Source organism: Pelodiscus sinensis, chromosome 4, assembly GCF_049634645.1.
Source record: "Pelodiscus sinensis isolate JC-2024 chromosome 4, ASM4963464v1, whole genome shotgun sequence".
In the NCBI taxonomy this organism is placed as follows: domain Eukaryota; kingdom Metazoa; phylum Chordata; order Testudines; family Trionychidae; genus Pelodiscus; species Pelodiscus sinensis.
The window spans coordinates 60183356-60196915 of record NC_134714.1 but is presented as its reverse complement, the minus strand read 5'-3'; positions in this window follow the sequence as shown (position 1 = coordinate 60196915).

The window sequence follows — 13560 nt, the reverse complement described above, 5'->3', positions numbered from 1 at the left end:
TCCTTAACCCCGGTTCAGGGTCCACTCTGTGTGGACATGCTAGTTCGAATTAGCAAAACGCTAATTCGAACTAGTTTTTTAGTCTGGATGCGTTAGTTCGAATTAGCTTAGTTAGTTCGAATTAGCGCTGTAGTGTAGACATACCCATAGAGAGGGTACAATTTATAATCCCAGCTGGGATGTGGGGAGGAGGAGTGTGTCCATAATTCCACCTCTTTACTGATCCCCTCTGCCTCTTTTGGGGTGGTTAACACCTTCATGTGATAGCGTGAAGCATACCTAGCAGCCGGACAGTGGAGAGATTGCAACTGTGACTCATATGTAGGCAGGAAAGGTTTGGAGCAAGGGTGAGGCAATCTCCCTGCACACACTAAGGCTACGTCTAGACTATATGCCTCTGGCGACAGAGGCATGTAGATGAGGCTACCAGGGATAGGAAAATGAAGCGGCGATTTAAATAATCGCTGCTTCATTTAAATTTACATGGTTGCCGCGCTGAGCCGATCAGCTGTTTGTCGGCTCAGCGCAGTAGTCTGGACGCGCGGGTGTCGACATCAAAGGCATTTGTCGACCACCCAGGTAAACCTCATCCCAGGAGGCATACCTGGGTGGTCGACAAATCCTATCCCTGGTAGCCTCATCTACATGCCTCTGTCACCAGAGGCATGTAGTCTAGACGTAGCCTAAGTCTTATGCCCAGTATCAGGGCAAAGCATGCATTTGTTTCATAGATATTAACAAGCAGATATAATATAACGGGGGTGGGTGGGAATTGAGCTCTGAATTGTTGCTGCCAAGTCTTAAAGAAATAAATACCAATCTAAAGTGTAGAGAAGAACCAAAAGACTTGTACTAAGGAAAGATGTTGATCTTGTAACTATGAAGGGATGCTGATTAGATGCATGGGCACTTTTAACTAACAGGAGTTTCACGAGCATCCCATCTTCTGCCTGTGAATGAAAAGCAAAGATGTATTCAATAAGTAGAGAGCAATTTTCAAGCCAGATACAACTGCTTTTCAAGCCAGAGACAACTACAAATACTTAGCTAGTAAGCTAAAGGAACAAAGATGATATTGTCATAGTTTCATTAAAAAGACATTAGAAAGGGTTGAGGTGAGTAATTACATTAAAGTTTACCACATCACTGATATTCTCTGATTTCAGTTGGTGGTTTCACCAAATTCCCACTAGTAATATCTTAAGCACAACACAGCTCCTTACAGCTGAATTTATCTGTTGGCACTTCAGTTCCAGAAAAAAATTAGTCAACAGTATAGAAAGTGGTCAACACACACCCACAAAATGTGTCTGCTTATAAACCTACTATATAATGGTTAGTGCTTGGAAGATATGTAAAATCATCTTAGTAAATGAAATGTTACCTTAACATATAACTTCCAAAGTCTGTTTCTGAAGAGATAGATAGATATCCCAAACATATTTAGCTTCAAAGCATCATCATGAGGTAGGGAAAAACTATTTTCTCAATTTTATAGATGGAGAATTAACTTGCCCAAGGTCACAGAGGAAGTCTGTGGTGAAACAGATACTCAAACCCAGGTTCCCCACGCCCTAGGCTTGTGCACTGACACTGGATCATCCTTCCATTTTCATAGATAGCAGTGCCACCAGAGGACACGTATATGTGCCAAAGTTTAGATTCACCTAGAACCACGATACAAGTTTTATACTCCTGTAGAGAAGAGGCCCATGAGTCAAAGGGGCATTAGCTAGTAAACTGGATGTGTGCTTTCTTTTGACAGGGTTCAAAGAGCCCAGAGAGAGCCTTGAAGGTATTGGTACTGGAGGAGAAACACTCACATTGGCATATATTTGAAAATACCAACATATGAAAAAGGTATCTGTTTTCTTGGCAGTCTGTCTCTGGTTAGAAGTAAGATCAACAGTAAGAGCAACAGATCAGGCTGATATAGAGAATCTGAGGCAAGCAATTTATTAATTAGCTGTTAGGTCTATATGAAAAAAGCACATATGAGTACTTTCCCATGAACACATTTTTAAATGTGTAACATTAGACCTTTTATTTTCTTGTAATAGTGCCATCCTGCGTGATTTATGGTTTTGCAACAAATTAACATTGTATATGGACGGATGCAAAATGGAAGATTCTCCTCAGGAGAAATTGGTCTCAAGTCTTAAACCTATGAGAAGCGAACTTGACATTATAGGTAATAGTACTTTCTTTGAGTCACATTGGGGCCTGCAGTATATGCTCAGGCAGAAGAGGAAAGGTCCCTTTGGCTCCCTGTTTGTCCCTTATGCAAGCTGTTTTCATCATTGGTCACAACACAGGGAGCAGAGTGGGAGCAAACAGAACCTTCTAGGTGCCCACTACTCCCCATCCTGTGCATGTGTCCAGGGGATACTTGACTCTCTTCTACCTCTGCCACCCACAATGTGTCAGCCAGTGAAGAGGGGGTGTGAGCCTGTACAGAAGAGGGGGTAAGCAATGCCAAACACAAGGCTGGCAGCTCAATTCCTTCCCTGGAGCATGGGAGGTCAGCTATGATGCACAAGGTGGTAATGAATTTGTAGTTCTCCAACTCAGTCTGGTCTCTGATTTGCTCCTGGGACAGTGCAACTACATGCAGCTCTGGACACAGTGCTTGTGACAACTTCGAAATCTAGCCTTATTTAATATCATTCTTAATAATTAATACAGTTTTGTTTGGTATAAATGGCACTTTATACTCTCCTGAACTTACATTTTATACTCTGCACAGAGCCAAAAGAGAGCTAAGATTTTTTTCATTACAAAGTTGCTAAAATTCTTGCCATTTGTATTCTAAAATATTTTTAAACCATATTTTAAGTGTCTCTGACTGCTTATTTACAAATATAGACAGTTGCGTGCTTTGTGTGTGTTGGTTTTGTGGTGATCATTTTAGACTTTGACATGTCTGACATTGTATCGTAATCAACACATACATTATGGTCAGTTTATCTTTGTAGTGCCAGAAAGGGAGGAAATGGATTATGACAACACATTTTCATAGTTTCCTCTTGTGATGTTGTTTTTCTTAATTTTGTTTTTTAATAGTATCTTTGATACTCTACACAATTCTCTAAATTGGTCCTTAGCTTCCTGAAGCTATAAGAGTGCAGAAAACATAGATATGCACTTTAAACTGAAAAAATATGGGTGCTTTAGCTCTGTATACACATCATGGAGGTTAGGTCCATAAAAGGCTATTAGCCAGGGGATAAAATGGTATCCTTGGCCTTTGTTTGTCAGAGGCTGGAGAGGGATGACAGGAGACAAATCGCTTGATCATTGTCTTCGGTCCTCCCTCTCTGGGGTACCTGGTGCTGGCCACTGTCGGCAGACAGGATACTGAGCTAGTTGGCCTTTGGTCTGACCCAGTACGGCCGTTCTTATGTTCTTAACATAATTCATAATCTGCATGTATTTACAGACAAAAAGCTTTGGAAATTATTCATTTCTGTCTGCAATTTAGGGCACATATATTGATCATTAAGGGGACTTATCCAGAGCCTGCTGAAGTCAATGGGACTCTTTCCATTTACTTTTGTGGGTTTTTGGATAAGGCCCTAAATGTCATATCTTAGGTTATAGAAACCTGAAAGGTAAACTCTCCTGCCATGTCCCATCGTGAAAGTGTAGATCAGGTGATTAGCTTTTCCACTTAAGTTCTAGACCTGAACATGGAGGATATGACTCTTTTAACAGAGATCCCTCATGTCTGGAATTCATGTTCCCTTATGGTCTGTTACAGCTGACTCTGTTGATTTGTAGGACACAATGTAAATCCCATTTGTTTATTTAGGTTTTGCGTGTGGTGAGAGAGAGTTGTGAGGAATCATCCCTGAACTAGAACTTGATTAACCATATGCAATGATGAGTCATTCCTGTGTTCGGCTTCAACAGGAGCTGGTCTGGTGACACTTAGAGGAGATATAAAGTCTCACATGGGAAACAGAAGATGAGTCTGCTCAATGCTGTTTCATGGCATGGAACTTTTTCCTGACTGATACCGGTGACAGACTCTGGGGGCCTCGGTCTAGCTCCAAGCCTACTATTGACTTGTTCCAACCCTGCTCTGAACTTCTGATTATGGCACTGAGCTTTGATTCTGACCACTAGGCCTAACCACCCTGGTCTCAACTTCTTTAATATGCTATGTATTTTTCTTTCTCCCCCGCAAGAGTGGGGTGAGAGTTTTGGTTCAAATGACATTGATCAACAGATTTTCTAATGGTTTTCTCATATTTCCTGCCATTGCACTCAGGGAAAGTTATTTATTACTAAGATAGTTTTTAATAAATAAAGCTGTAATGTATCGAGGGACTTATCTGAATGGAACTAACTTTTGAATTTTTTAATTCTTTGTCATCACTAATAATTATTGGTCTTACAAATGATGCGAAAGAAAAAACATGCATAAATCCCTACTTCATGTGTATCTTCCTGGTCTGATATGATCAGTGAAGCAGTGTGGTGCAATAGCAGAGTATAGGATTGGGCTGCAGGAAACCTGCATACTATTCCCATCTTAGCCACTGACTGGATTTGCGATTTTTGGCCAAGTGTCTTCCCCCTCTCTATTCTCCTCCCACTTTATGTGTGAGTGTGTGTATGTTGTTATAGTCTCTCTACTATGGGCGTCTCTGACTTTTACTGGGAGGAACCTTTGTGCTGCAAACTAGCCCAAGAGACTACAACTCCCATGAGCCTTTGGAGAAAAAGGAGGAAAACAGTGGCTCTTCGAGGCAGGGAGAGAGAGAGTTAGGGGAGGCACCATTTTGGGGAAAGGACCTAGATTACTGGTGCGGAGGTATATAAAATCATGAGTGGTGTGGAGAAAGTGAATAAGGAAAAGTTATTTACTTATTCCCATAATATAAGAACTAGAGGCCACCAAATGAAACTAATAGGCAGCAGGTTTAAAACAAATAAAAGGAAGTTCTTCTTCATACAGCGCATTGTCAATCTGTGGAACTCCTTGCCTGAGGAGGTTGTAAAGGCTAGGACTGTAACATGGTTTAAAGGAGAACTAGATAAATTCATGGAGGTTAAGTCCATAGATGGCTATTAGCCAGTATGGGTAAGGAATGGTGTCCCTAGCCTCTGTTTGTGAAAGGCAGGAGATGGATGGCAGGAGAGAGATCGTTTGATTCACTGTTCAATTCACTCCCTCTGGGACACCTGGCATTGACTACTGTCGGCAGACAGGGTATTGGGCTGGATGGACCTTTGGTCTGACCCAGTATGGGCCATTCTTATGTTCTTTTTTCAGGTCAGAAGCTGCTGAGAGCCTGCTAGGGCTTGGATTTAGCAGGCTGCTTCAGTGGCTGTTGGTGATTGTCCCTGGAGGGGAGAGACCCTGGCTGTGCCTGTGGCTGAGAAGGGCCTGCATAACCCTGCTTAGAAGGTATTGTGAATACTTGTGGCTGTTTGGGGACGTGCTGCCCAGGACAGAGCACAGAAAACCAGCCGACTCTGGGTCTAAAAGAGGCAGAGTGATTAGCCCACTGAACCAGAGCTGCTGGCATTTGTGGGAGCCTGCTCCAGTGGCAGAGGAATTTTGCAGCTGGCTGCTTAGCTTGTACTGACACACACAGAACCTGCACAGTGCTGTCTCCACTCCAGCTGCTGACGTTTAAATGTGCCCACACAAGCATCTGGGACTCTGAGATCCAGAGGAGTGTGCACTCTGGGGTGTGACAAATGGTGGCAGAGTAAATGCCAGTTAGAAAAGCTTCCTTTATTTTTGTGTAGTTTAATTGATTTTATTCACTTTTAATCTGTTAAGCCCTGTTTCTTTAAATTGTTAAGTAAAGGTGTGTTAATTCTAATTCGATCAATTAGATGTATATTATTTATAATTGTTGGTTTTGAGTTAGATCCCAATTATTACTGGAATAATTTTATTCCTGGAGGCTTGCAAGGCACACCATTAAGTGTGTACAGGGCCAGACAGGTGGAGGTGTAACCCACACACCTACTGCGGTTCACTGTCCTATGCAGTGGCACCTAGACCACAGCAACAGATAAGAACAAGAGACCTCTACAGGGTGGGCCAAGAGCCAGCTGGCTTTTAGCTCAAAGGGTAGAGGCTCCTATACTAAGCTCCAGAGGTCCCAGGTTCAAATCTGCCCAGTGTGGTTATAGAGGCACTACCATTGTATATTCCTTTAGGAACAAAGGACCTCAACAAGGGGATGGATACAGAATCCCCAACTATACAGCATCACCACTGAGGTACTCAGGATCTCCTTTTATGTTAAAAACAACAGGCGCTCAGGCACAGAGGTGAGTGTGATCTGCTCCCAAGTAACCCATGGAGGAAAGAGGGGGTTACATTGTCTATATAGTCTGTCTGTTATTCCGGACAACTTCTGTCTCTTACTGTTAGGGTGTATTGACAATTGTGTTAAAAATTTTAGACTGTCACTTTAAATTTCAGAGTGGATTCCTTGTTCTGACTTCAGACTAGGAGGTTCTATACAGAACTGTGAAATTTGGGCGTAGCACAGCCATCATTTAGATCACCAGCTTACAGTAAGGTGTTTCAGGGCTATCTGTTTCCTCTCTGTTTCTGGGAGCAGCCTGCCTTCTCTTGGTCTGTTTTTATTTTTGTGTTGTTAAATTGAAAACTTTTAAGAAAGAAACTTGCGTTTTTTTTGCAACCTCCTGTATAGAATATTCTTTTATATTAACTTCTGTGTAAATCATGAACATCAACTCTATTTTGCACAATGAGCAGTACAATGTAATCCTGATATTGGATGAGATTTCAAGATCCACACACAATAAAAATGATCTTTCGTTTTAACACAGAAATGTAACAAAAACCAAAAAAGACATTCTAGACACTGTCCTGGAGAAGAGAGACTGCTAAGGGTTGCCTTTCTGGTAGGCTGTGGCTGAAGCCCATGATGGAGGTGCTAATACTCAATGTCTGAGTCATATATTTGTTCATCATCAAATGTAAATTGTTACTAAATCTTATCTTTTCCAAGTCTTCCTGCTGATGAGGTCAGATTGTGGTGTCTGAGCAAATTTTTTGTTTGGGCTGGATGTGATTTTCATTTGGACCAGTTCCACCTGCAGCATTTTACTTATTTGTCAGACTAAGCAATCACTGGCAGAGACCATTAACCAGAAATAAAGATAAATTCCATTTGTAATGGAATGAGAGCATAGACTTAACTGTCAAAATGCATAGTATAAAGATAATTGACAAGATACTGCACAGCACAAGAGTATTGAATGCCTTCTGGGAAGTTTAGCTATACGGGTATGTAAAAGGGAATGAGAGTGGCTTCCAGTTTATAAACACCACAAAACAAGCAGTCTGTCTTCTAACTGTTTGAAAAACTTTTATTGTACCTCAAGAACTAAAAGTGCTGAAAAGGAGCATGACTGAAATGGCAAGACAAGCAATGAAAAATTCAATTTGACTCCAGGGATAGGTTTAGAAACATTGTGGTCAGAAATTTCTCTTACCTGAGTTGTGGGAGAATGTACTTTATTCTGTTACCATTTTAAATTGGATTTCAAACTGTGTATAAGTTTTGAATTTCATTTAGGTTAGAAGCAATTTAAATTTACCTTTCTTAAGGCCATGAGGATGGCTGAGCTATACAGCTTTATGCGGTGTAGTTGTAGCCTTGACAGTCCCAGGATATGTTACAGAGACAAGGTAGGTGAGTAATCTGTCTTATTAGACTGCCTTCTGTTGTCCAAACTGCCTCTCATCAACAGAAGTTGGTTCAGTAAAAGAGATGACCTCACTCACTATGTCTCTGTAATAGCTTTGTCAACTTCCTGTAGCCTACCAGATGTTTTTACCTCTGTTCAGTAAAAATCGAAAGAATGATGCTAGCTTTTGGGTTTCACATATTAGGCACTGAGGGGAGATCCCTGATTAATGGGGGTTGATTAAAAGAGTTGTGACTCTTTTTCTGCAGTCAGTGGAGTACTTAGCTTCTCTTATTGTTCTGTGTGGAAGAGCCAGGCCCTCTTTTCTTATTCTGTTTTCCATCAGAAGACCAACTATGGAATAAGTGATGTTAACAATAAGAACTGTGTTGAAGTGGAGTAGCCAGTTAGGAGTGTATGAAAATCTGCATATGAACTTAATACCTGTGGAACTCCTTGCCAGGGGATGTGGTGAAGGCTAGAACTTTAACAGGGTTCAAAAAAGAGCTATATAGATTCATGGAGATTAGATCCATCAATGGCTATTAGCCAGGATGGGTAGGAATGGCATCCCTAGCATCTGTTTCTCTGGAAGTGGGTGACAGGGGACGGATCACGTGAGGATTACCTGTTGTGATCCCTCCCTCTGGGGCATCTGGTATTGTCTACTGTTGGCAGACAGGATACTGGGCTAGATGGACTTTTGGTCTGACCCAATATGGCTGTTCTTATGTTCTTAATCTTTCAGAGCTGGAACAGATCTAGCTTGGTGCTGTCCAAATGTGTTGACCAACACCATGGTATTTCTACTAACACTTAGGTCAGGGCTGAGCAAAATACATCCTGGGGGCTGGATCCGGCCCACCAAGCCACTGGATCCAGCCCATGGGCCACCCTACCAGGACCCTCAGGCACTCAGCTGCTGTGATTCAAAGCACGGTCTGTGAGGCTCACTTTGCTTTGCAGGCAGGGGGAGGCTTTGTGTGATCTTCCCCCCTCCCCTACCCCCAGCCCAATCCTCAGCTCCTAATGGCTGAAAACAGACTGCCTATAGTAGCTGAGAGATTGGCCTGGGGGATGGGGACAATGCAAGCCTCTTCGCCCTCCCAGAGCTGAGAGCCAAATGGAGGGAACAGCCTGAAGTTTCAAACAGTCTGGAGCTGCAGCAGGCAGGGAGTCCAGCCTGCCTTTGGGGTGCTGCAGGGCTGCTGGCCAGGAGACACTTAGGTAAACACCTCCCAGCCAGAGCCTGCCTCTGGCACCCTTGCCCCTCCTGCACCCCAACTCCCTCCCCAGGTAATCATCCAAAGCCTTTGCACCCGCTTGCTCCAGGTCACAACTCCCTCCCAGACCCTGTATCCCCTCCTACACACCTCCCCCAGACCAATATTCTCTCCTGCACCCAAACACCCTCCCAGATCTTGCACCCCATTCCTCCTTCACCCAAACTCCCTCTCAGACCTCAAACTGTCTCCTGCACCCCAGTCTCTTTCCCCATGCACTCTTCTGCACCCAACCTCCATCCTAGACCCCAGATCTCCTCTACAGAAAAGTGTGGCCCTTGACCACTTTCCAAAATCTTGGAGTGCCCCCCCACCAAAAATTATTGCCCACCCCTGACTTAGGCAGAGCTTACTGCCAGATGTAATATGATCCTTCCTGAACCACTCAGAGAAAGATGTCACTTATTGTCTTCCCCACTAACCAGTGAAAGAAGAGGACAGCAAAGATCCACTGAACCTCCCAAAACAATATGTGGGAAGGTGAAGAGAATGTCTACCATCTTTCAGCTATGCAGTGGGGTAGAAGAGAGAGTGAAAGGACAAAAAGCAAGGAGTTAAGGAAAGGGGAAGAGACAAAAGGGTATTGTAGGAAGAAAGAAATGGCTGAGAGTTTCCTCTTTTCCACCCCATCACAATAAATAAATTTGCTGGAGGACCCAGAACCATGGGATTTTATTCTCTTCTGACTTGTATCAGTTACATTTGTGTAACTCCATTCACTTCAGCAGAGCTAATCTTAATTTACACTGGTGTAATTAAAAGGGGGCTTGGGTAGGGATGTTAGCTATCAATTAATTGAATAGTCAACTAACCGCGTGAATGCTTAGCAGTTAGTTGACTATTCTGTAGCTCCCGGGGGCAGGGCTGGCAGCCAGTGCAATCCAGCCCCACTCACATGGAGTATTCTGCCATCTTACACTGCTCAGAGGCAGCAGTGCAGGGTACCAGGCAGGAGCTGGTCCACGAGGGGAGTCAGTTTAAAAACCAGCTCCCCTCACGGAACAGATGTCTGCCACCCCATGCTGCTGCCTTTTACACAGAGGCAGCAGTTTAGGGGGCAGCAGTCCCTGTTTGCAGGGGGGGGATGGTCAGAGGCTGCTGGGGAAGGGAGGAGGTGGGAGTGTCTGCCCGAAGCAGCCTCTGTCCACAGTGGTCCGGGTTGGTCATGGATTGGAGCTGCCACCACGAAGCAACCTCTGTCCATGGCGGTGTTGTTGCTGCCGCAGCATTGAAACAACCTCTGTCCACAGCCAGCACTGGCACCACCACGGACAGAGGCTGCTTTGCAGCAGCAGCCCCAATCCACGTCAGCTTCCCCAAGCACCAGCTCCTGCTTCTTGATACAGAGGCAGCAATGCAGGGGGAAATTGAGTCATTGACTAGATTAACCGATAAGCCTAGGGTTATTGGCTAATCGACTAGTCAACTACTCATTCACATCCCTAGACTTGGGCTGGTAATGCTCATGCTGCATAAGAATTTCCATTTAGTCCAGAATCCTGTTTTTAGCAGAGGTCAACCCTTGCTGTTTCTGAGGAAGGCCAACAATCCTGTACAACAGCTACGTACTTGAACAGAGATGTACATTTGGAATGGTAGAGAGGGGAAATACCATGTTTGCTCTCCTCCCTGGCACTCACAAGCAATCATTTTATATCCTCAAGTTGAGATAAGGTTCAGTTACCAGTCCCGTTACTTTCATTTACATACCAACAATTTTGTTAGTGGTTGAAAAAAATTGCCATCTGTTTTTAAAATGGGGCCATAGCATTACTCTCAATGATGTCCTATAACACTGACTGCCACAAGTTAATTATATGATATGCTGCATTAAGTCTCATTTTATTAGATCTAAACATTTGCTCTTTGAATACAGAAGAACTTTGGAAATACAAGGTTGACATATCAGGATGTTGAGAATGGAAAACAGCTTTCTTTAGGCTCTCAGTCTGAGTCTGGTGCAGGTCAGTTAGAAAGAGCATCTATTACCATCACATGGCTCTTCGTGGCCTTCATTGAATCTTTTTCCTAATTGACTAAAATGGCAGCTGGATCAATTCTTAATAAAACATCCTTCGTCACTGCACCTGTACCAAAACAAAATGAAATGCAAGTGTAACGCACAGGCCAGTGAATCAACAGGACATCAAGTATAAATATTTGAATTAGTTAGCTACCTGCAATATATGTAAAGGGAAATTGGATCACAAAGAGAATATGCATTCATTGGCACTATGACAGGGTCAGGCCAAATGGCTACAGGAGAGTGATCAAAAACAGGTATATTAGCCTCAGATTAAACGGGTCCTTTTTCCCCAGGGTAAGCTAACAGGCTACTCCAGAGCAATCAGGAATTTGCTAGAACCAATTAAGGCATATAGAGTTAATTAGGAAGTTGGTAGAATCAATTAACACAGCCTGATCAGGACACCTGAGCAGCCAAATAAGAACTGGCTAGTACTGGTTAAAAAGATTTCCCTTGAGTTAGTTTAGAGTATGTAAGGGCTGGAGTAAGAAGGTGTCTGCTGCTAGGGGACTGAGCAGTATAAACACTGTCAGATACTAGAGGAAGGTCCTGAGGTAAGGATAAAGAATGTGCTGGTGAGGGACTATGGGGAAGTGGCAAGGGGAATCATAGCTGTCATTTAGCTGGCTCAGGAGGCATTGTATACATCTGCTCTCTGGTACCTGGGCTAGAACCTGGAGTAGAGGCTGGGGTTGAGTTAGAGATGTAATAGTGTAGTTGATTAATGGATAAGCAAAAACTTATTGTTTAATGCTATAGACTATATACATTTCCCTCTCTCCATCTCCCTGCTAGTACATTTTTTTAGCAGGCTGGGCAGCAGCCTGGCTCAGTCCTGGCTTGTGACGGGTCTGAGACCGACCCCTACTGCAGCTCTTCATTTAAAGTGTATTAGGAGCTGGGCAGGCAGGCAGTCTAGCTCAGGCTGGGTCCGGGAGCTCAGACACCGACTGCTGCCACCCCATGCTACTGCTTCTTATTCAGAAGCAGCAGCAGCAGCAGCAGCAGCACAGGGTGACAGACAGCCAGTCGTGAGGGGAGCTGGTTTTTAAACTGGCTCCCTTCATGGATCAGCTACTGCCTGGCACCTCGCACTGCGGCCTCTGATACAGTGGCTGCCAGCCCACCTCCAGGGACTATAAAATAGTCGACTAACTGCTAAAATGTCATGCGGTTACTCAACTATTCAATTAACCAATATTTAACATCCCTAGGCTGAGTTCCCCCCAATTCTCTATTTGTCTTGAGAGGCTTGACCTAGATAGTGAGACACGCCTGAGAGGAACAGCTACTTTGGAAAGGGATCTGGCCTGTCCCTGACCCACTGGAAGGGGCAGCAGAGACTATGGGGACAGTTCTCCTCTGTTTCACTCAGGCTGACCAATGATGAGGATGGCTCAGTAAATAGCAAGTTTTGTCCCTGGGGAAAGTGACTAAACTGAGGGTCGCCATGAGTCTCTGAGGAGAGCAGTTTGCCCAAAACCACAGGTCCCACCAACGCAGAAAAGGAACTTTGTCACAGCACTAATAGCATTCCTTTTCAATGAATTCAGTGCTTAAATCAAGCTCACTGCTTCCATTCCTCCCCCCCTCCCCCACCTGTTGCTGCCGCTATATGATCCTCTATACTTTTCCTGCATTGGGGTTTCACTGCTTTGGAAAGGAGTTACATAAGCACAGGTGTTGCAAATTGTTTTGTTTTCATAATCTCTGCAGCAGCTTTTTGCCTTGCTTTGTTACACAATGTTCTGAACAGGAGAGTGCACGGAGGGTGAGAGCCCAGCCCGTAAGTATATGGGGATTTCTGTGATTCATCTGCATATTGTCCTAGTGAGACTTAGAACTCTGTCTCCTTAAAATGGATGATTTGTATTGGAATGGCATAGAATTCTAGAAGTTAAAGAGGGGAAGTGGCTTTTAGACTAGATTTTTCACATTAATTAGACATGGCTTTATAGTTCCACTTTGTCCATGAAATTCTGCTTATTCAGATTTTTATGTGCAATTAATAGCTAGTTGTTAATCCTTGGCACATGTTCTTGCAGTAATTGCATGCACAAAAGTGGTGCTCATTTGAATATATAATATTTGAAAATCTAGGTCATTACGTCTTCTACTCTAGTCCGATCCCAAACCAGGGAATTTGCTGGATTGGGGAGGTCAATGCTGGTCCCTCTGCTCCCTGCTGCCAGCTTCCAGGGCTCTGCTTCCAGCTATCAGCCCCTCAAGGCTCTGCTCCCACCCACCATAAGCTGACAGGCGCCACTCTTCTCTAGTCCAGCAATAGACCTGGCCCTAGCCCACTATTTTTGCCCATGAGTGCTCCAACCCCAGAGCACCCACAAGGTCACCAATGATGCCGGACCAAGGATGTTGCCAGACTAAAAAACTTACTAAAACTCCAGAGCTTCAACCTGTAGTATATTTTCCATCTTTAGAGTTTCAAGGAATGTAGCTTCTAACATTTGGGAGACTAGTTGTTTTGCACTGACTGTAGAAATGGATTCAAAATACCAAGTTCACCTCTGCACTGGAACTTTTGCAAAGAGTGCTCACATTCAG